Genomic DNA, 20,726 nt, shown 5'->3' on the forward strand with positions numbered 1-20,726 from the left:
GACCCCCCAGGATAATGCGGCATAGATTTTCAAATTTAGCAGCACAAAAATTGAAATTTAGCGGCACAAAAATTGAAATTTAGCAGCATTATTGCGGCACTTATTTTACTCGTAATCATTCTTTTTCAGTATTACATCAATGGAAACTATTTTAGCAGAGTATTTCACTTTCAAATAGGCATGTTTACAGTGTCTGAGAGTATTTGTTTGCTTTGCTAAGTCTCAGAGTCAATTTTTCTCATGTTGCTACCTACCACCACCACCCCCTCCTCCAGGGCACAAGTCCTAAAAAAAGAAGTGGGGGGACTAACTAAGTTAGGTAGTTACAAATACATCATGGCCACCATAGCACATGGCGCCACGACTCATGGCATTGCATGTTTGATCACAGGAAGTAATCTCTCTGGAAGTGACATCACATATTAAGACCTCACAAATAGGTTTATCAGGTATATCATGAGTAAATTTAAGCAAATTATGAGATTTAAGAAATTAGATTTTGCCTTGGGCTTGCTCCAAAATAAGTGGTGCAATCCCAATGGGCATGCTCCAAAAAAGGTGGTAAAATCCCAACGTAAAATCTGTGCCTCAACCAACAACATTTTATTTGCAAAGCCTTGCCACAAAGAAATTGGCAACAAAGAATACATCTCTTCTGCTTAATTAGTTGCAAAGTCTGCAATTTAAAATATTTTATGGAGTTAAGGCTTCTGCTTCAGAGGTACCCAGTAAATCTAAGGGAATAATGATAATGGTGAGATAACTCTGGAGAATAAAGCATTTGCTGGAGAGTTCTGTGTTTTATGTAGTCTCAGATTTGCATCAAAGTAGTATAGAAGTGTCTCATGCAAAGCACACCACCTAACATGCAGATGAGAGATTTTTATTTTATGTATCTAGGTAGGTAAGTTACTGCTTTGAACACAGAGATCCTTTTGTTAATTGCAGTTCATACATTATAATCCTTCTAATATAGCACAGTGAGTTGTGAAGGACATTTGACTCCTACACCTGATAACCCTCACTGACTCATGTAAAACATCTTGTACATTGATTTGCACACTTACATGATTTATTATGAATGTCTAATGCGTACGTTATGTGAAGCACTCTGACACCCTGCATTGGGATGAGTAGCGCTATAAAGAAATAAAATAGTACTTTTTAAATTGCTATGTTTGTAAATACATGGACATTTGGGCTCAAGACCCTGCCGCCTCGGGAATTGAACCCTGGTCCCGGGTCTGACCTCTGCTTCAGGGTCTGCCTCCTCTAACCAGTGCACCACATACTATGAAACAGAGCAGAGGCTGCCTCTTCCTGTTTCCGAGCTGCACTGTCTGCATCTTATACAGTAACTCATAGATCTTCTAAGTTCCTGTATGCAGTGGTCTCAGTAGGAGAGTCCAAATGGTTGGCAAGTGGGACAGGCAAACTGAGATCCAGCACCTTCTTGTTCAAGTCATGTCATTCAGCCTGCAGAGCTCTGCACAGCTTCTTAAACCACTGGATCTTCACCTGCAGTCCTTCCAACTCATTACCCCGAAGCGTCCTCTTCTCTGCTGCACTCCCACCGAGAATGGTGCATATTTATTTCTTTTTCAATTTTCTTGATCTTCTTGGTCATCTTTTCCATTTCCTGTTTGAATATTGCAAAAACGTCATTGTTTTTGGATATGGTACTTTGAAACTCTTCAAACTTCTCTAAGTAGACAGCCAGCTGCTGCTTCAAATGAGATTCTTGCTGTTTCCTGAGATCACACATTCGCTGTGACTCAGCTGCTTCTTTCAGAAAAAAAGTCCTTCTCTCGCTGGTGTCTCTCCTCTGCCTCCTTCAGCATCTCCTGTGTCTCCTGTAGCTTTGTATCCACCAGCTGCTGCTGAAGGTCCTTATGCTTAAAGCCCGTTCCAATGTGATCCTCTCGAAGCTCATATGGCTCAGTCAGTTTCTTCAGGTGTTCAGCCAGCTCCACATTCTCCTGCCGTAGTGTGGGGTTGCGCTCATTGTGTTGTTCCATGTGCACCTGGATGTCGTTAAGAGTGACCTGGAAGTGAGACGACACCTCTTTGCATTTTTCCTTTTCCTCCCGGTCCCGTTGCACCCCCTCATCCTTAAATAAACATGTGATATCCCAACAGGTGTTATTGACAGACAATTAGAAAATGATATGTCAAAAACATTATCAGAAAGGAAATAAGGAGACTCTTTTGTTGTTTCCAATGTGCTCATGGCATCATATTTATCTAGAAAGGATGGGCAAGATACAATTGTAGCAGCACTGTAAATAGATAAATAATACAACTCTAATTGTACTTGGTGCTCCCTCATCCTTGAGCATGCGGTTGTGTCTCTGCAGGTCATGGCATAAACTCTCTAATTTGCTGGGGGCCAGAATGGCCTTGCTATGCTCACTTCGGAGGGGATCCTTCTCATGGGTTAGCTGTGATTGCTTTTTCTGCATGATCTTCATCAGCTTTTGTGAGGTTCGGTGTTCCTCCAGCAGTTCAGCATGCGATCTCCTGTCCAAGACCTCTGGATTTCTTCTTCTCCTGGGTGCGTTTCTGATCACGGTCAGCAAACTCATCATTCACCAGAATCTCTTCAGTGTCAATCTTCAGCACCTCCTTCTTGCCATTCATCTCATGGATGCCAGGCTCTGCCTCTCCATTTCTCACAGGTTCCGTGAGCCCCTTTTCTACCTTGTCAGATTCTGGGAGGGCATCCTCGCCATCATCAATGCAATATGTGTAGAGTCGCCGCTATAGTTGTTTCACGTCACGTGACGACATGACGTGAAACGGCTGCCATCTTGCGATCGCGAGTTTCCAGCGCGATCAGTCGGGCGCCGGAGCTGTGTGCCGTTAACACGCTCGGCGCTCTGTGTGCTTAAAAGTATATAAATAAACCTACCTGCCTCACACCCAGGGAGCCTCTGTCATTACTATAAGTTGTATCATTACAATGGCGACGAGGAGTGCTCGAAATTGATGAGGACCCACGAGGTGGAGCAGGTAGAAAGTAAAAGGAAGCAAAAAAAAAAACGAACCTTGACCATCTCGCCCAGAACTTCCTTAGATCTTGGCGGCCTACAGGTGAGCGCGGCAGAAGCGGTTGAACCCTACACGAACGGACATCAGACCACGATCTGAGGTATTAAGGCCACTACCACCTCCTGCCACGGGATAAGGGGGCGGCAAGGCAGCACAGGAGCCAAATCTCACAGGCGCACCCGGCCGAACAGTAGCGCTGGCGGATCCAGGTACCTTAGAGAGTGGTGAATTGGGAGACAACCAAACCCAACCACGTGAGGGTGAGGAGAACAGCGCACCAGGCAGCCCCAAGACCCAGAATGTCGAACCAAACAGGCGGGCAACCATGTGCGCCCAATCATCCTCGGTGACGGCACCGGTCCCATTCCTACCAAAACCAGATGAGCCCCTAATGAAGTGGGAGGACTGGAAGGAATACATCATGAACTACATAGAAGTCCTGGAGGACGAGAATGAAGAGACTTTCACCAGCATAAGGAAAAGGAGAATCTTGCTACACAACTTGGGCCCTGAGGGTATCAGAGTATTCAAAAACCTGGTACCCAAGCAGAGACAAACAGGGGAAGACGATGTGTATGTGCACGCCTTGGAAGAACTTGATGAACATTACCGACCGGCGGTGTGTGTCGATAGATCGTTACAATTTCCAACAGCGGAAGCAAGAACAGGGCGAATCTATCGACGAGTATGTGGCGGCACTAAAAAAGTTGGCGTCCACGTGCCAGTTCGGTGGGCTCCAGGATGAATTTATCAGAGACCAAATAGTAATGCATACGACAATGAAATCAGTACAGGACAAGCTATGGTCAGGGGGCACTACGACGTTGAACGAAGCGATCGCAATGGTTAAAAAGGCAGAATTAGCACGACGATGTGCAGACGCGGCAAAAAGAGAAATGGCGGCAAAGCCCATGGTCAACAGAATTGAGGATGAAGAGCCTAAGGGTGGGAACAGGAACAAGAGTCCGATCTACAAGGGACCCAACAAGTGGCAAGGGAAACCGGGACCGCCAGGGAGGCAGACGAAAGGAAGTAAGACGTCGTGCTACCGATGTGGCAGTTGGGCCCATGAGGCGAATGATAAAAGGTGTCCAGCTTTCCGGGCCAAATGCATGTTCTGCAGAGTGATGGGACATCATGAAAAGGTCTGCCGAAGGAAAATGGCCCGCAACACAGTGAAATTTGTCGACATGGACCAGGAAGAGGGGGAAGGAAGATGCCACGTGTAAGAGGACGAAGTGCTGTGCATCGAGGAACAAGTACTGAGCGTAGGCACCAGGAGATCGAATAAACCAGTGCTGGACATGTTAATAGGGGGCGTAATGATAAGTATTGTGGTGGACTCAGGCTCACCATACACATTGGTACAAACAACAGTATGGACAGAGAAGTTCATGCCCCATCTAGGTCAGCACCTGGAACCACCGGACATCAGACCGGTCACGTACCTGGGAAATCGCATCCCCATTGCAGGTTATCGACTACTAACATTTGAGTTCAGAGGACGCAGTGCAGGGTGCAAGCTATATGTGACGGAGAAAGGCCCATCGGTATTGGGTTGGATGGACCAAGGAGACCTGGGCATCAAACTGGACCCTGGCGGAGCAGTGCAGGTACTATTGACGGAACCTGAACTGTGGCCAGACATGGTGAAATGGAAAAAAGACTTTCCTAAAGTATTCGGCGGAAGAGTCGGGAGACTGGAGAAGTTTTCGCATAAGATCATCCTCAAGACGGATGCTACACCAGTGGCGCATAAAGTAAGGAATGTGCCGATAGCCGTGAGGGAGGCAGTGCAGAAAGAGCTGCGCGACTTGGAAGGAAACGGAATTATTGAACCAATCACGTGCGCGGAATGGCTGGACCCCCTGGTGGTGGTGGTGAAACCCAACGGCAAGGTCCGGCTGTGCGTGGACCTGCGCGAACCTAACAAGAACATTGTAGTGGAGAAGTTCCTGCTGCCCCGCATAGAGGAGATGCTGGCAAAGACCAAAGGAAAGAAATGGTACTCCACCATAGACCTGACTTCGGCGTACCACCAGATATCATTACACCCGGAGAGCAGGAGGCTGACATCATTCATCACCCCCTTCGGATGCTACCAATTCTGTAGGATGCCCTTCGGTTTGGCATCGACAGCGGCGGTCTTCCAAAAGCTGATGCACCGTCTCTTTAAGGACATGGAAGGAGTCCAGTACTTCCAAGATGACATTTTGGTCATGGGGGTGACCAACGGGACCACGATTCAAAGTTGGCCAAAGTACTGAGGGTGCTGGAAGACAAGGGGCTGACTGCCGAGTGGGAGAAATGCCACCTCGGCATGGCATCCGTCACCTACCTGGGGCACGAAATCAGTGAACTAGGAATCAAGCTGAAGAAGGAGAACGTAAGAGCGATATGCAACGCACCACCACCCGCTAGCAAGGAGGAAGTCAGGTCCTTCCTAGGCATGGCAGAGTACTACAGCAAATTCATACAGCATTTTGCCTCCAAAACCCACCACATGCGGTTGTTGACAAGAGAGAAAACGACGTTTGAATGGACAGAGGAAATGCAGAGAGAGTTTGAAGACGTCAAGAGAGAGGTAACACAATCCATACTCCTCGAAGGGTATGACCCACAGGGGCGAACAGTGGTAACAACTGATGCCAGCGGCAAAGGACTCGGCGCAGTCCTCATGCAAGACAGGGGTGGAGGAACAATGGAGACCCTTAGTTTTGCGTCCAGGACTCTGACAGACACTGAGAAAAAGTTCAGTGTTATCGAAAAGGAGATGTTGGCAGTGGTTTGGGCCATTGGGAGATTTTGCCAGTTCCTATGGGGTAGAAGATTCCAACTCAGAACAGACCACAAACCATTGATACGAGTCCTCACATCCAGTGGGCATGCGAATGCCACCCCGAGAATAGCAAAAATGACTCTCAAACTACTGGAGTATCGGTATGATGTAATGTACATCCCGGGTAGCAGAAATAAAGTCGATGACTATCTAAGCAATGGCAGCAGCTATGGAGCCAGCAGGAGAAGAGAAGGAAGAAGGGGATGAAATGGTGGCATTGATGGAAGACCCAGAGAAGGTGATAAGCAACCTAGAATGGAAGGATGCATACCAGGAAGACAAGAACCTCCAGGAGGTGAAGGGGTACATCACAGGAGGATGGCCGGAAAAGAAACACCTGAGTGGAGACATGAGGAAGTATTTCAAAGTAAGAGAGGAGCTCTCACTCGGAGACAAGGGAGACTTTATGTACCGAGGGGACAAAGTAGTACCCCCAGAAGGACTCATCCCTAGACTACTAGCCATACTACACGAAGGCCACTTAGGATTTGGAAAGACCAAATTGAGAGCCAAACAGGGTTACTGGTGGCTAGGCATGGATACGCAAACAGAGAGATACGTAAGGGAGTGTAACCAATGTCAGCAGGCGATAAGACCATGACACCATTGAGGCCGTCCATAGGAAAATTCGACACACTGAGGAACCCATGGGAAGAACTTTCCATCGATATACTGGGACCCATCCTGGACGAGCAAGGAACCCCTAAGTATCTATGCGTCCTGGTGGACAAATAATCCAAGAGGCCAGAAATACATGTCAACGAAGAAATGGACACGGACACTATACTAAAGTTTCTCACTGCCACCTTCCTCAGGGAAGGCATCCCTAAATCCATACTAAGGGCCCTATTATGATGGCGGATGGACTTGCGTCCGTCAGCCACTCCTGAGTAAGAGGGACCGTCCGCATGGGCAGCGGCGGTCCCTCCATGGCAATTAGGATGTGACCGCCACCCTGGCGGTCACATCCTGTATTGTTTACATAGGTACCCCCCATGTGCACTCCACACCCCCCTTCACCCAGGGGGCCCGCAACGGGCCCCCGAAGTGAAGGTCCGTATGCTTTTCCACGGCGGAAAAGCCGCCGCGGAAAAGCATACATTTTACACCATCCTAATATGGCTGGCGGTGTCTGATAGACACCGCCAGCCATGTTAAAGCTTTTCCGCCGTGGTCGGAAGGCGACCACGGCGGAAAGGCTGCGGACGGATTTCAAGACCCACCGCCATCCTAATATGGCGGTGGGTCTTTCGAGGCTCCGCAGTGGTTTTCCCGCATACTCCGGGCCAGCAGTGGCTTCCGCCGGCCCGGAGGATGCGGGAAAACCGCTATCATAATGGGCCCCTCAGTGACAATGGACCACAGTTTACTTCTGACAAATGGTTAAAATACATGGAGAGGAATGGAATTGGTTCCAAACACACTTCCATATACCATCCTGCAGGGAATGGACAAGTTGAACGATTCAATAGGGTCTTAATGGGCTCCATCCAAGCAGCCATCATGATGGGGAAGGACTGGGAAAAGGAACTGTTGCACATGATCTGGGCGTACCGCATCACCCCCAATGGGACGGGGTACAGTCCTTTCCAGATTCTAAGAGGCAGAGACCCATTCACCAAGGACAATCTGGCGTGGAAAGAGAAGACGGTGACCAGCTAGTGGTCCCCAGCGGTCGTACAAGCAAATCTGGAAAGGGGCCAGAGAATATATTCGGAACATTACAATAAGAGAAGGAATGTAAAGGACACGCAGTTGGAAGAAGGAGAATGGGTAAGAGTCAAACTGGCCACACTTCAACGGAAAGGGGACAGTAAATACAGCAGACCCCTACAAGTCAAAGAGGTTCTTGGTCGAGCAGCCAGGCTGAGTGACGGGAACGCATGGCTCGGTGTAACAAAATCGTACAATGGGCTCCAGAGGCGTGGGAACCCGACGAGATGGACCAGTGAACCTTGGGAACTGATTCGGACATTCTGGAAGGAGAAACGGAAAGCACGAACCCAGGGGTGGAACAAGAAGGCGGAGAATCCCCAGGCGCAGGCTGGACGAGTCGAGAGGGAACAGAACCGGTGGACAGAGAAAGATCGTTGGTCCACAAAGACAAGGAGGGGGAGTCCCTGACCCAAGGGGGACCGGAAGGAACATCCACTCCGGGAAGGTGCACCAGAGGTGGGCGATTGATAGTGAAGCCCTCTAAGTTTTGGGACTATGAGATGGGCGATGGACTCTGAAGCCACCACAGACTAAGTTACTTGTTTGGACAAAAAAGGGGAGATATGTAGAGTCGCCTCTCTAGTTGTTTCACGTCACGTGATGACGTGACGTGAAACGGCGGCCATCTTGCGATCGCGCGTTTCCAGCGCAATCAGTTGGGCGCCGGAGCTGTGTGCCGTTAATAGGCTCGGCGCTCTGTGTGCTTAAAAGTATATAAATAAACCTACCTGCCTCACACCCAGGGAGCCTCTGTCGTTACTATAAGCTGTATCATTAAAATATGTATTTAGGATATCTTCCAGCTGCCTGCTGAGCTACTCAGAAACATTACCGGCATGTGGCTGGATGTCACAGGGTCTCCTCTGCTGCTTGCGGTGCAGTGCAATCAAGCAGCGACTCTATCACTGGGCTCCCAGGCCTCTGTGCAGGACCACCACCAGACTGGTGAAAAGCCTCATCACCATCTGGCAGGGATGCTGTGCCTACAAGGCTGATTTCACTTGATGACAGGTTTGCCATCATTTCCATCTGAACTGAGTTAATCAACATAAACTAATGAGCGCCCTGATCCTATGCACGTGGATCACCAGTGCATTTGAGTTAACGCTGGCCCGGGCACCATTTCATTTAAGAACTGGAAGTTCGTCCAGTGACAGACTGATGGCTACATGCAGTGCCTGCAGCACATGACTTTCCTTGTGATAATATTGCTGAGGAGTCACCTGCAGACACGGTGGCTAACAACATTCCATGCCCTGAGGGATGTTTGCATTCCGTGCCTCCAGTGGGTGTGGAGAGCACAGGGGGTTGTGGCAATGCTGCTTGTGAGAACTGTGCCGCTGCTGAGTGACACTTTAACAAGTGTGGAGGCCAGGCAGGAACTCTGATACTTCGGTGGTCTTGAAAACAAAATGCATTGTTTCCCCCCCCTTACCCCACAATCCAAAAAAACAGATTTCAGTGCCTGTCGCCCCCGCCTTCCACTTCCTATTTGGCTTGGTTGAAAAAGTTCTTGAGTGCAAACCTGGAGTGGTTGCACAGTAGGCGACTCCACCAGAACATATTTGTGTTCATGCCCTTCTGGGCGAACGTGGGACTCTGTTGTATGTGCTAATTTGTGCACATTGCAACATGTTCTTACTGTATAGTCTTCAGAAGCTTCCAGGACTCTGTGTGGTGTGCTGGATGTACAGCCACTTATGGTTCACCTGTGTCCATTGTGCTGAAATGGTGTGTTTTTCTTTAGTTGAATGTGCAATGCTGACTGTTTGGGAAGGGGTGATGGCATCCGTTGTAGGACCCCTAGCCCAAGGTGTAATGATTTTTAATTAAGGTAGGTTTTCCCTAATTTCCCTCTTCCTGGAGACAGGCAGCAATGTTCCCCACCTTTAAACGCACAGAGTAACCTCTAATGTACATTGTTCTGCTAAGCATTGTCCTTTATACTCCCTGATAGGATGGGGTTCCATTATATGTCAATGGCTTTATGTTCCTTTACAAACACGAAATGGTTTTCCTTGCACAAACTAACACCATGACATTGCTTTACTTGTATTGTTACCTTGGCACTCATTTCTCCATTTCTAGCATTCCTCATCATACGCTGACTATATGGCATGCATGAATGCCACCATATCTTTGCATTCCTTGACCTATCACACCAGTGTGCCCCAGTGTGCCCGCACTATGCAGACAGATTACGATATGTGATTATCAGTGTTCCTAAACACTGATGTGGCATGATTTGCCAATCATTTTCTCTTACTCACCCTATACGGTGTAATTCGCTCAGCATTGTCCTCCTTTACACTGACAGCACATCGTGCCTTTCTTGACATCATCCCCCCATAAATCATTGGTGTGACTCAGTCAGCACTGTCCTGCCCACCACCATGGTGAACGTTGCCTAGTTATGTCCTCTACTTACCAAATTCTTGGCATTGCCTGTCCATGTTTTTCCCCTCCAAATTGATAGAATGACTGGCATGAATTGGGCAACTCTGTGCACGTGTACCTGGCTCAGTGCAGTACCCTGGCCTGGCCATCATTGTCCCTTGCCCTCAGCACTCATCCTTCAGACAATGGAACACTGACCTTTGGTAAGGACCTCCACTCTCACTTATGCACTTTACACTCTCCTGTGCTATAGTGCAGTTGAACATTTGCACATGGTGGAAGGCTTGTCCCTTTATGTGGCCATTACAGTATTTAACGTAAGCAGCGGACTCTATCTGGGGGATGAATGTTGAATGCCACGTCTCCCAGGTAACAATGTGATGTGAGACATTTTCTTCTGTGTGAACACTGTGCATGAACGTTTGCAAGTTTACTCTGTTGGTTTTGCTTTCTTGTTTATCCATGGTTTCTTAGCCCCCTTACTTTGCAAACTTTTTTACTTACAGACGTTTATCTAAATGGCTTTTCTCCTGCTACTGATACCCCGACTGGCACATTTTTGTAGTGTCACAATAGTCAACGATTTAGACGCTCAAAGCTGAGGCTGCAGGCGCACATTTTAAAGAATTTAAGTAGTTGTTTATGTTATGGTTCATCTGTCTATGGCGCTAATGCAAAAAAAAATGCACACAAAAAACAGAATTTTGGGCAACTGAAGAACACAAATAATAATAATGCGTTTGTGTGTGCAATGGAGGAAGTGCAGTTTCAGCAAAACGGTGCATGGGCCCTTTCTGGATCTAAGCATAGTTGCTGATGATGTTCTCGTCCTTTTATATGAGGGGATGTGGCTCTTTATTTGGCTTTTTTCAGGCCATCACAATGTGAAACTAAGAACAGGAGTGTTGGATACAGAGGGTTATGGGAAAACATTGATTCGGGATGCAGCCTTATGAACATTCATCTTTGTTTCCACACTACTAACACCTGAGCTTTCAGAAAGCAAAGCCCCATCCCAATGAAACCGAGGAGCTGCCACTTTCTCTGGAGTGTGATTCTGCTCATGGTTTATCTGTAATACTACTGGCCACTACCCAGCAAGGTGCAGTGAACAGTGAGCTGAAGTCCAATGATACCAGCCATACTACCACAATGAGAGCGGAAGTAGGGTAAGGGAGTCCGGGGGTCCATGAACCTTGTTGATGGCCAAAAGGGTATGTGAATTGTCACAAGGGCATATTAAATAGTTTACCGTAGCCCAAGACAGTTGCAGCGGGTACATCTATCACTAAAAATGGTTTGAGGCTAATGTATACTGTTTTGACACTAGAGGGTACCAAAGCAGAAAAGGTGCAGACAACTCTGGGGCTTTCCAGTTTCTACTGAACACCAAGTATTCCATTTGCTGGTGTTTTATTAGTTAGAATTGGTTTTAACTGAAAACCGGAAACCCTACATATATCCCAAATGACTTATCTTTGTCCAGTAAGTGTTGAAAAATCCTGTCAATAGTGCTTTGACCGCTAATCTCTAGAAACAAGGGTTCGGCTCGTCTGCAGCAACTAAGAAACTCAATTCCCTACCAAAGATTGCTCAGAAACAGAAGGAGCTGATGCTCTGTGAATGCACGATGGCCACCACCACTGCAAGCCTCATGACAGTTCCACAGCGCTCTATGACAAATAGTGTACCTGACTCCATTTGTGCATTTTGTGCACAGACGCGAAGTTTCGCACGAAGCGGCGGCCACAATCTCCTGTGTCACTGTCCTCCTTGGAAGACTCGACCACTTAAAAGGTTTGGATGTCCATATCTGTTAAGTAAACACAGGTAAGTACAGGCTATGAATCATGACAGTTTCTAAGTGGGGTGGTAGTGATTGCTCAGATCGGTCAGTCCACTATTGGAGTAAGAGGTGATGGATGGTTGTACATTCATGAAATTAACCTGGGGATTGCTCTCACCACAAAGCTACATAGAAAGTGAGTTTGGTGATGGCTCTTCCCAGAGAGGCAGTAGAGATGAAGTTGGCAAGCTTAGTTAAGTGTTGGGTAGCAGTATGATGGTCTGATAGCTGTCTATGGATTCTTTGGATGATACCCGTGGTCTAGCGGGTTCTCATACCATTATGATAGCACAGTCCAAGGGCAATCTGAAGTGCAGGGTTTGTCTGGTTTATTAAGAAGGTTTCATAGGCTCTTGACTGGGCTATGATGTTTGTGAGGCTGGAGGAAACAGAGAATATAGTTGAGCGTTATTTAGAGGTAAGAAATTAGGGCCACATGCATCAACATAAGGAATTGGGATTCCTAAATAGCGATTTTTAAGGAATCGCTATTTAGGAATCGTAATTCCTTATACATGTAAGAATCGCAAAATAAATTGTGATTCCTATATATGACCTAATAGCGATTTGGAAATTGCAAATCGCTATTAGGTAATGTCACTCCATTCATTCCTATGGGCCTATAGGCCCATAGGAATGAATGGGAATGCATTTGCAAATTGCGATTACCAAATCGGTATTCGCAAATTGCGAATGCAATTCCAAGGGTGCCAAAAGCCTAGGGCTGCCTGACGCACCCCCCCCAAAAGGTAAGTGTGCACAGTGTGTGCGCCACATGTCACTTTGAAAAATGCACTTTTGTGCATTTTTCAAAGAATTTTCAAATTACCATCAACTTGAAGTTGATTATAATTTGCGTTTCATAAATGCACAGTTTGCATTTAGGAAAGGTTTGATGCATCACCTTTAGGGAATCGCAATGTGCGATTCCCTAAATGCATTTGCAATTTAGGTAATTGCAAAAAATTGTGATTACCTAATTTGCGAATGGAAATGGGTTCATGCATCAGAAAAGGGCTTTTTCCAGGCAAAAACGGCCCGATTCTGAAAATCGGCCCGTTTGCGACCAGAAAAAAGCTTGATGCATGCGGCCCTTACATAGGTTAGGTGTGCATGTGGGATAAAAAGTCTGTGACGAAGTTCGCGAATTTTGTGAAGGTATTGGCCCACATGCATCATTCATTTTTGGAGTCGCAAACGGTGCGATTCCTTAAAATCGGCCGTTTGCGATTCCAAAAATGCTTTTTGGAATGCATGAAGCATTTTTTGAAATCGCAACATTTTTGCGATTTCCAAAAATGCGATTGCTTTTAGGAAATCGCAAATTTGCGATTTCCTAAAAGCAATGCATGATTAATTTTGAAATTGCGAATTCGCAATTAGAGGGACAAATTTACCGAGTAGTTGAACTACTCGGTAAATTTGCAAAAAGTGTAATTAACACTTTTAACGCATTTTAAAAGCATTCATGTTACGGACACACATGTCCTTAGGACATGTGTGTGTGCAACATGATGCGAAAAATACATTTCAGGGGTGCAGGGGGGGGTCCTTTGGACCCCCCCCCTGCACCCATGAAATTTTCTAAGTGCCACTCGCAATTTGCATTGACTCCTATGGGCCTTTTGGCCCATAGGAATCAATGGGAATTGCGAAAATTAACTTAAGAATTCGGTATTTCTTTGGGATTCGGTAAAAATTGCGATTTTTACCGAATCACAAGGAAATACCGAAAAAAATGATGCATAGCATTTTGCACTTCTTAATTTGCGATTCCTTATTTTTCGCAAATTAGGAAGTGCAAAAAGTCACAATGATGCATGTGGGCCATTGTCGGGCTGAGTGCTAAGCAGAATGATGGATAGCAGATGCAGCTCTATTTGGAGGTGGACATGTATAGAATACTGAGAATACTGAGAATGATTTGTGTCTTGCATAGGTTGTGTGTGAAAGAAATGAACAGATTGCAGTTTTTTAAACATCATTTAGATTCTAAGGTACTTGCATGGCCCGTGGAGAGAATGAACCCCTGCTCTGTGTTAGTTTCCCCATTAAGTCACAATAGCTATTTGTCTTTTCCCCAGTGTGCTTGGCAATCATATGCGGCCACATTGATCCCTCCGTATTAAGTATAAATCACAGTGCTGTAATATATTTTAATATTTTCCTACAGGTATCTCCTCTTTAAGAGCCTTGCCAGTTTCCAATCGCCAGAATCTTTCACTCCCACATGTGTAAGTTATAGGTGAATGGTGTAAGTGCAATGTGTGTGCGGCGCAGAGTTTGAAGCCTATGTGCATGTTTTAGCGTTATACTGCAGGGCAGGGCTTCTATTTTAAGTTGAAGTGTACCAGATAGCGCAGCTGTCTGGATGCAAAGACCTATTGGGGACACACTGAAAGATCCCTAGGAATGCATTCCACCGATTGCATACCATTGGCTTGGTGTTTTGTAACTCACATTTGCTTGCTTTCTATTTGCTGGCTTTGTTTTAGGCTGTCCAGATGTCTTCGTCCCACACGTGGACTATAACCTGTTTAGCACCACTCTGACTGGCTCCTTGTATTCTTCCATGAGTGCGTGTTTCTTGGAAACTCTTTTTTTTCATTTTTGTGAGGCACTCCAGGAGAATACATGTGTTTTCAGTTGTCTCCTGTATGCTCGTTCACCGCAGTAAACCTGCTTTATTTCTCGGAAAAGGTTTCCTGCTGATTATTTTTCTGGTTGACTGATTCTACTATCTCTACCAGTACATCAATTCACATGCCTTTGAGGAAGCCTACAAGCATGTTTATTTGAGTCAGTGCTCCTTAATAATAGCATAATTCAAACAATCATTCTTAATTTAAAGCCCATGGCATAGGCGCTGTATGTAGGGAAATGGCGGCACTCTCTCGCCGCCAAAATAGCCTTGCTGGAGTTTAGAAGTGAATAAGCAATAAAGAGGCCTTTGCTTTTTGGTTTTAAATTTTCACTTTTTCTTTGTGAAGACAGAGGTAAAATGTTAGGCTCCATCTTTGAGGGAACTTGGTGTTTACTTTTCTATTTTATTTATTAAATTTGAGAGGATTTATGTGACAATCTTGATGGGTATTTGAAAGGAAATGCTTTAGAATGTTATTAGATCTCGCCTGTGCCAGCAAATGTGCTGCATGCGCTCTCGCTTGCAAGCGATATGGTGTATAACAAGGGGCTTGGAGCCTGCCCATTGCTTAACATTCGTTGGTTCACTGTCAATCATATTTGCTGTCTTTTAGTTGGCCAGTGTGTGCTGACCCCTGTTCCTCTTTTGTCAGCTGGAGCATGGACCAACTACTGATTAATTCAGCTTGGTTGCTTTTCTTCCATTGATCGAGCTGTGATTAAGGCACTACTTTTATTTTTTCTTATTCCCTGTCGTCCTTGTTTAAACAATTGTCATTTGTAGCTATGTTTTACTATGCCACACACACTTCAGAGAAGCCCTTTTCTCCTTCAAAATATATTTTTCTTGTAACACCAGGTATCATTTGCTTCCAAATGTATTTTCACTATGACATGGTCGTGGGTGTAATTGCTTTCTGGAGACTAACTGATTTGCACAGGATCACAGGGGTATTGTGTCAAGACCTAACAAGCAGTGGTAAAACAATAGGTCTTGCCTTTGAGACTATTTGCTCGGCCATTGCCTTTAGTTCATGCTGTAGAGCATGGGCATTGCCCATTTTGGCAACAATTTTAGCCATGCTGTATATCAGTATGGGTAAAAGTCATAATGAAAAATGCCTATGATACATACAGTGCAAATGTGCTTAAAAAAAGCACGTTATTCCAGTCTGTGTCATAGCACTTTCTTTTTTGTTGTTGTTCAAACAATTTTATTAATTCAAGAGAGAGAGTATAAATAATTAAGGTACTACGGTATGTAATACATAAAAACCATCTTGAACAATAAACAATTAATAAAAAAAAATATGAGCAATATTATAATTAATGGATAAACCTTAATAAGAACAGATATATAAGAACCTACTCATGTCAATTCATTTGTATTACATTTGGGTAAAAATAATTGATCCCACAAAAGGTAAATAAAAAGACCTGCAAGAGGAAACAAAAGAAAAGAATAGTAAGACAGAGAACAAGAAAGAAAAAGAGAAAAAGATGAAAAGAGAGAAAGAGAAAGAGAAAGAGAGAAAGGCCCTCCAGAGTGTCATAGCACTTTCTTAAATTAGTTTTAGCCACACTAAAAAGTATCTGCCCTGCTGTACCGCATGGCTACAGAACATTGCCAAAGGCAAAGCTCTCGTAGGTGAGACCTATTATGTTTGACAATGCTTGTTAGTTTATGGCAGCAAAGAAAGGGAGAAGGGCTTTGTGCAGCGCTATCCAGGTCCATTCATGTGCAGCTGTAGAGGTTGGTGGGCCAGCCAGATACATCCCATTGTTGTTGATCTTCAGTTTCTCTGCCAGATGACTCATACTCCACTAGGGCTAATTGGTCAGAACTGTTGTCCACGAGCAGATGAGGGTTCAAGGATTTCTCACTGCCCAGGGAGGAACTTTCAGTACAGTTGAAAGATGCTGTGATCCAGAGCCAGGTTCTGCGGTTGCCTGTTTTCTACCAGGCTGAAAAACGAGTCTTGATCAAGGTGCCTGCTAGAGGCTCTGTTGGTATGCCTGGAGTAAGGAGAAATGCCCTGCCTGCTCGGGGAGGGATTAGTTGAAATATACACCACAGAGGTCAGCCTATCTGAAAGCAGTTCATATACCCTGCTGCCTGAGCACCTTTGGGAACCACAGTGAAGTCGGCTATCACAGAACAGAAGAGGCCACTCATCTGCTGTACAGGAGAGAAAGCACAAACTGCCAAACCCACTGCCCAGTTCTCAGGGGAAGATCACAGCCTATGGCAAATTATGGCGACCCCTTCCCACCTCCTATCTGCCCCTGACCCCTTATTTGCCTCTATATGGCTTTGAGGACGGCCTCGGGCTATCCACTGGCCAGGAGATTGTCCGAACGGGTATGGCTGATCTCAGCAATGCACACGCTGTGTTGTTAATTCCTTGTACAGTTGCAGAGATATAACCATTTGAATCCCGACTGCTGGCATGTCTTTTTCCGTGCAACTGTGCGGTGAGTCAACCATATTCTTGGAGTAGCTGGTTCTTGATATAGTTTTGTTAACATTTCATCATCCATGCTGTGGGAAAACTGTGACCTTGAACAGTGTTTACAGAGATATCCAGATTTTTATTTAAATTGTTCAGTGAAGCATGTGGAACGCAGTGTATGGGCACTAGGATTGCCTTTAGTCCCACAATGTTGCGACCCCTGATAATTTGCAACCCGAGGCACCCTTCTTCTAAGCATTGCCCCCCCCCCCTTCATCTCCTTTCTGTGTTGAACTGCTTTTCCAGAGTCTGGGTGAGTGAGTCCTTATGGCCACTTCGTGTGGCAGGCTATCATTCAGACCTGAACGGTCCCTCCAAGCAAGCACAAAGACACTACAACAGACTGCAGCTCTTCAAATTGTGAACAGACGCATACCTAAGTGAAATATACTGTTGCAGTTCCTCTGAAGTTAACCACCATCTATTGTGTGGACGCTGATCAACATCTGAAGAGAACTGTGGGACCATAAGACCATTTGATTTTCGATATCAGTGTCCCTTAGACCAAATTGGTGGATACCGTATTCGCAGCGGTGGCTATCTGCTATGAAGGAGGAGCGCCGCCTCCCCTGCCCGCACCCTCAAAAATGTGAAAAATCAAAAGATAATAAGATGGGTTTAAAGCCCGTTTGATTATCATTTTATTTTTTGTGGTGAGTCTTAGGGACGGGGCCAGGGGTAGACTGTACTGGAGGGGGAGGGTGGCACAGTTAGTGTGCATGACGATTTGGCCAACAGTCATGAGCACTGAAGCTGTTTCCAACCTGAGTTGCGTTACTGGGTTGGAGAGAGGAGGCACAGGCTCCCAGTCTGGGAGTGTAAATTCATGGTGCTCAGGCCAATCCTAAAGCTGCTCTCATGAATGAGAGCAGTTTCAGGATTGGCCGCGGGGAAGTCTAGGACACTGTGCCTGCCTGAAGTGTAGAGGAGAGGAGCAGACCAACGCAATGCTGATGGCGACAGGTAAGTTATTTTTTATTGGCCTCCATCATCCCCCATCTATACCCCCCGACTCTCCGCCCGCCTCTTTTCCCTGACACAGGCCGCTCTTGCGTATTAGCAAGCCCCACAAAAGAGACACTGACTTTGGGTTATCTGCAATATAAAGGTAGCACTTGGTGTCTAAGTGGGACTGACACATTTGAAAACTAAAATCTGGCACTGAAGGTGTTGGGGCAGTCTTGGTTTCATTGTTCCTCATATCATGTGCATCTTTTATTTTTGCATGTAATAAAGTAATTTTCTTTTTAATAAAAATTAAGCACTAACTGTATATTGATTTATAAAGAGGTATTTTTGTGCCATACTGAGCTCTGTGTGTCGTCTCCTCCCTGAGTTAGCCGTAGACTACTCTCACTCACTATCATGAGAATCAAGTACCAGATGGATCAAATGGTCTCACAACGCACCATGACAACGCAGACAGAGGGCTGGAATGTGCTATATTTACCAATATATGTCAGTTTCCTGCTCTCTTCCTGCACTTGCACATAATCTCAACATAAGCACCCTTACACCATGGTTCAAAGGTGCCTGCGTTGCTGCCAGGATTGTTTTTGTGCAGGAAAGGACACCTTCCTGCACAAAACAATCCTCTGAAGCTGTTTATGTGTCCAGCAGTATGCACCACACTGAAAAGAGGAAACAACAAGGAGAAGTAACAATATTTCCCATGTTGCGCATACCTTGGGAAGGTATAGAATTTTGAAGCATTCCCAGGTTTACCAGTCTTGGTAAATCTGGGAATGCTCCAAAATCCATGGGTGGATGCATGAGAACACCCTCCCTCCACCCATGGCACGCCTTTTCACTGCAGAGTAACGCAAGGGAGTGACCTCCACTTCGTTACTCTGGATTTACCAAGCAATGCAGGGCCACGCAAGGTGGTCATGAATTGCTTGGTAAATCTGACCTTAGAATTGTGTTAGACTTAAACTACTGTGGCCTCAGACATCAGTAGTTAATATCTCCAATTCTTATAACTGGAGCTCGGAAATCTTTGAATAGCCTGGGAATGCACCCACCAGGCGTCACAGACAGGTAAAAGGAGATGGAAGTTAGCACTGAGATAGTAGTTGAAAGGAACAGGAGAATACCTTTGTGGGAGTAGGACTGGGTTCCACGGCTATAGAGTTAGTGACCAGGCTGTTTGGTCATTATTATTATTATTATTATTTGAGAGTTTTATAAAGCGCGAACAAGACCCTTGTGGATATCAGAGCGCTTTACATCAAGTCAGGGTAATTATACAACAAATAAATGCAAGTAAATCACGCATACATAGTATTACATTAAGTATACAACAAATAGATGCAGGAAAATCACGTATACGTAGCATATTGCTCAAAGGAAGGCAGTAGGATAAATAACAGGACAAACCCGTTGAATCAGGTCAAGGTTAGATAACATGACTAGGTTGTCTAGTAGGAGCCTTGTCATAATGAGGATTACTAGTAAGGGTACGATTGTACTCAGAATTTCTTTAGTCTTTGCTCGGGTGAATTTTGCCATGAGAAATGATTTTACTTCCTTTTTGAAAGATGCAGTGGAAGAATTCAGTCTAGTTTCAGGGGGTAGTGTATTCCATATCCTGGGCGCCATCCCAGAGAAGGTTCACTTATATGTTTTCTTCTTGTTGAATCTTTGCGGTTTCAGTGGTAGGTTTTCCGCACTTCTTGTAGATCTTATCCCACCAGAGATCGACAATTTCAGTCTGTTGGACTTGGCCCTTCTGGCCGATTCACCCCTTACCTTTTTGCCTTTTAATGTTACATAAATATAGTGATTTCTGGTCTTTGCGCACTTTGACACTGTGTCCCTGTGTAACTTGTGTGCACTCTCTGAAAGCATGTGTGAGATTGGCCTGCCCTCCTATAGGAATGCATGGGAATGTGTGTGTCCATGGTAGTTCCTGATGTGTGGGTAGTGCAGGGTCGAGTTTGGCATGTGCAAACTCATGAGATTAAATGCTGCGCGATGATGTGCGCAGATTTATTTTGTCTGGTGTGGAAGTGCCACTTCTAGAAGTTACGATTCAAAAAAGCTCCACGGAAGCTTGTTTCCTTCCCAGTATAAGAATTGGCTTGGCAGTTTGGTCTACCCTGTTGCCATGATGCACTGGGCCAGGGTCAGACTAATTTGCATATAGCCAAGTTCTGAGCTGGGATGGTGCAGTGAACTAAAAAACGGTGATGGATCAAGCCCTGATCTTTGGACTGGGTAAGAGTGGTCTGCTTAATTCAGACACTCTGTTCATCACCACCCCCTTTTCTGAATCATTTTTGTCCACCATAAGCGTGGTAGGGTATACTCATATGTGAGTCCCTTGCTCATTGCACCATCAGGATTCAAGCAAGCTGGGGCCGAAGACGGCTGAAATGCCTGAAACCGGTCCCCAGAAGCTTGTTTCCTTCCCAGTATAAAAATTGGCTTGGTAGTTTGGTCTGCCCTGATCCCATGATGCACTGGGCCAGGGTCAGAATAATTTGCATATAGCCAAGTTCTGAGCTGGGATGGTGCAGTGAGCTAAAAAACTGTGATGGATCAAGCCCTGATCTTTGGACTGGGTAAGAGTGGTCTGCTTAATTCAGACACTCTGTTCATCACCACCCCCTTTTCTGAATCATTTTTGTCCACCATAAACGTGGTAGGGTATACTCAGATGTGAGTCCCTTGCTCATTGCACCATCAGGATTCAAGCAAGCCGGGCCAAAGACGGCTG

At 45.6% G+C, this 20,726-nt stretch overlaps 1 pseudogene; it reads right to left on the reverse strand.

Annotated features, from left to right (window-relative positions):
* Positions 1-1,359: 1,359 nt before the first annotated feature.
* Positions 1,360-8,644, reverse strand: LOC147748682 (alpha-taxilin-like; annotated as a pseudogene).
* Between the last annotated feature and the right edge of the window lie 12,082 nt (positions 8,645-20,726).

Source organism: Lissotriton vulgaris, chromosome 1_1, assembly GCF_964263255.1.
Source record: "Lissotriton vulgaris chromosome 1_1, aLisVul1.2, whole genome shotgun sequence".
Taxonomy (NCBI): Eukaryota; Metazoa; Chordata; class Amphibia; order Caudata; family Salamandridae; genus Lissotriton; species Lissotriton vulgaris.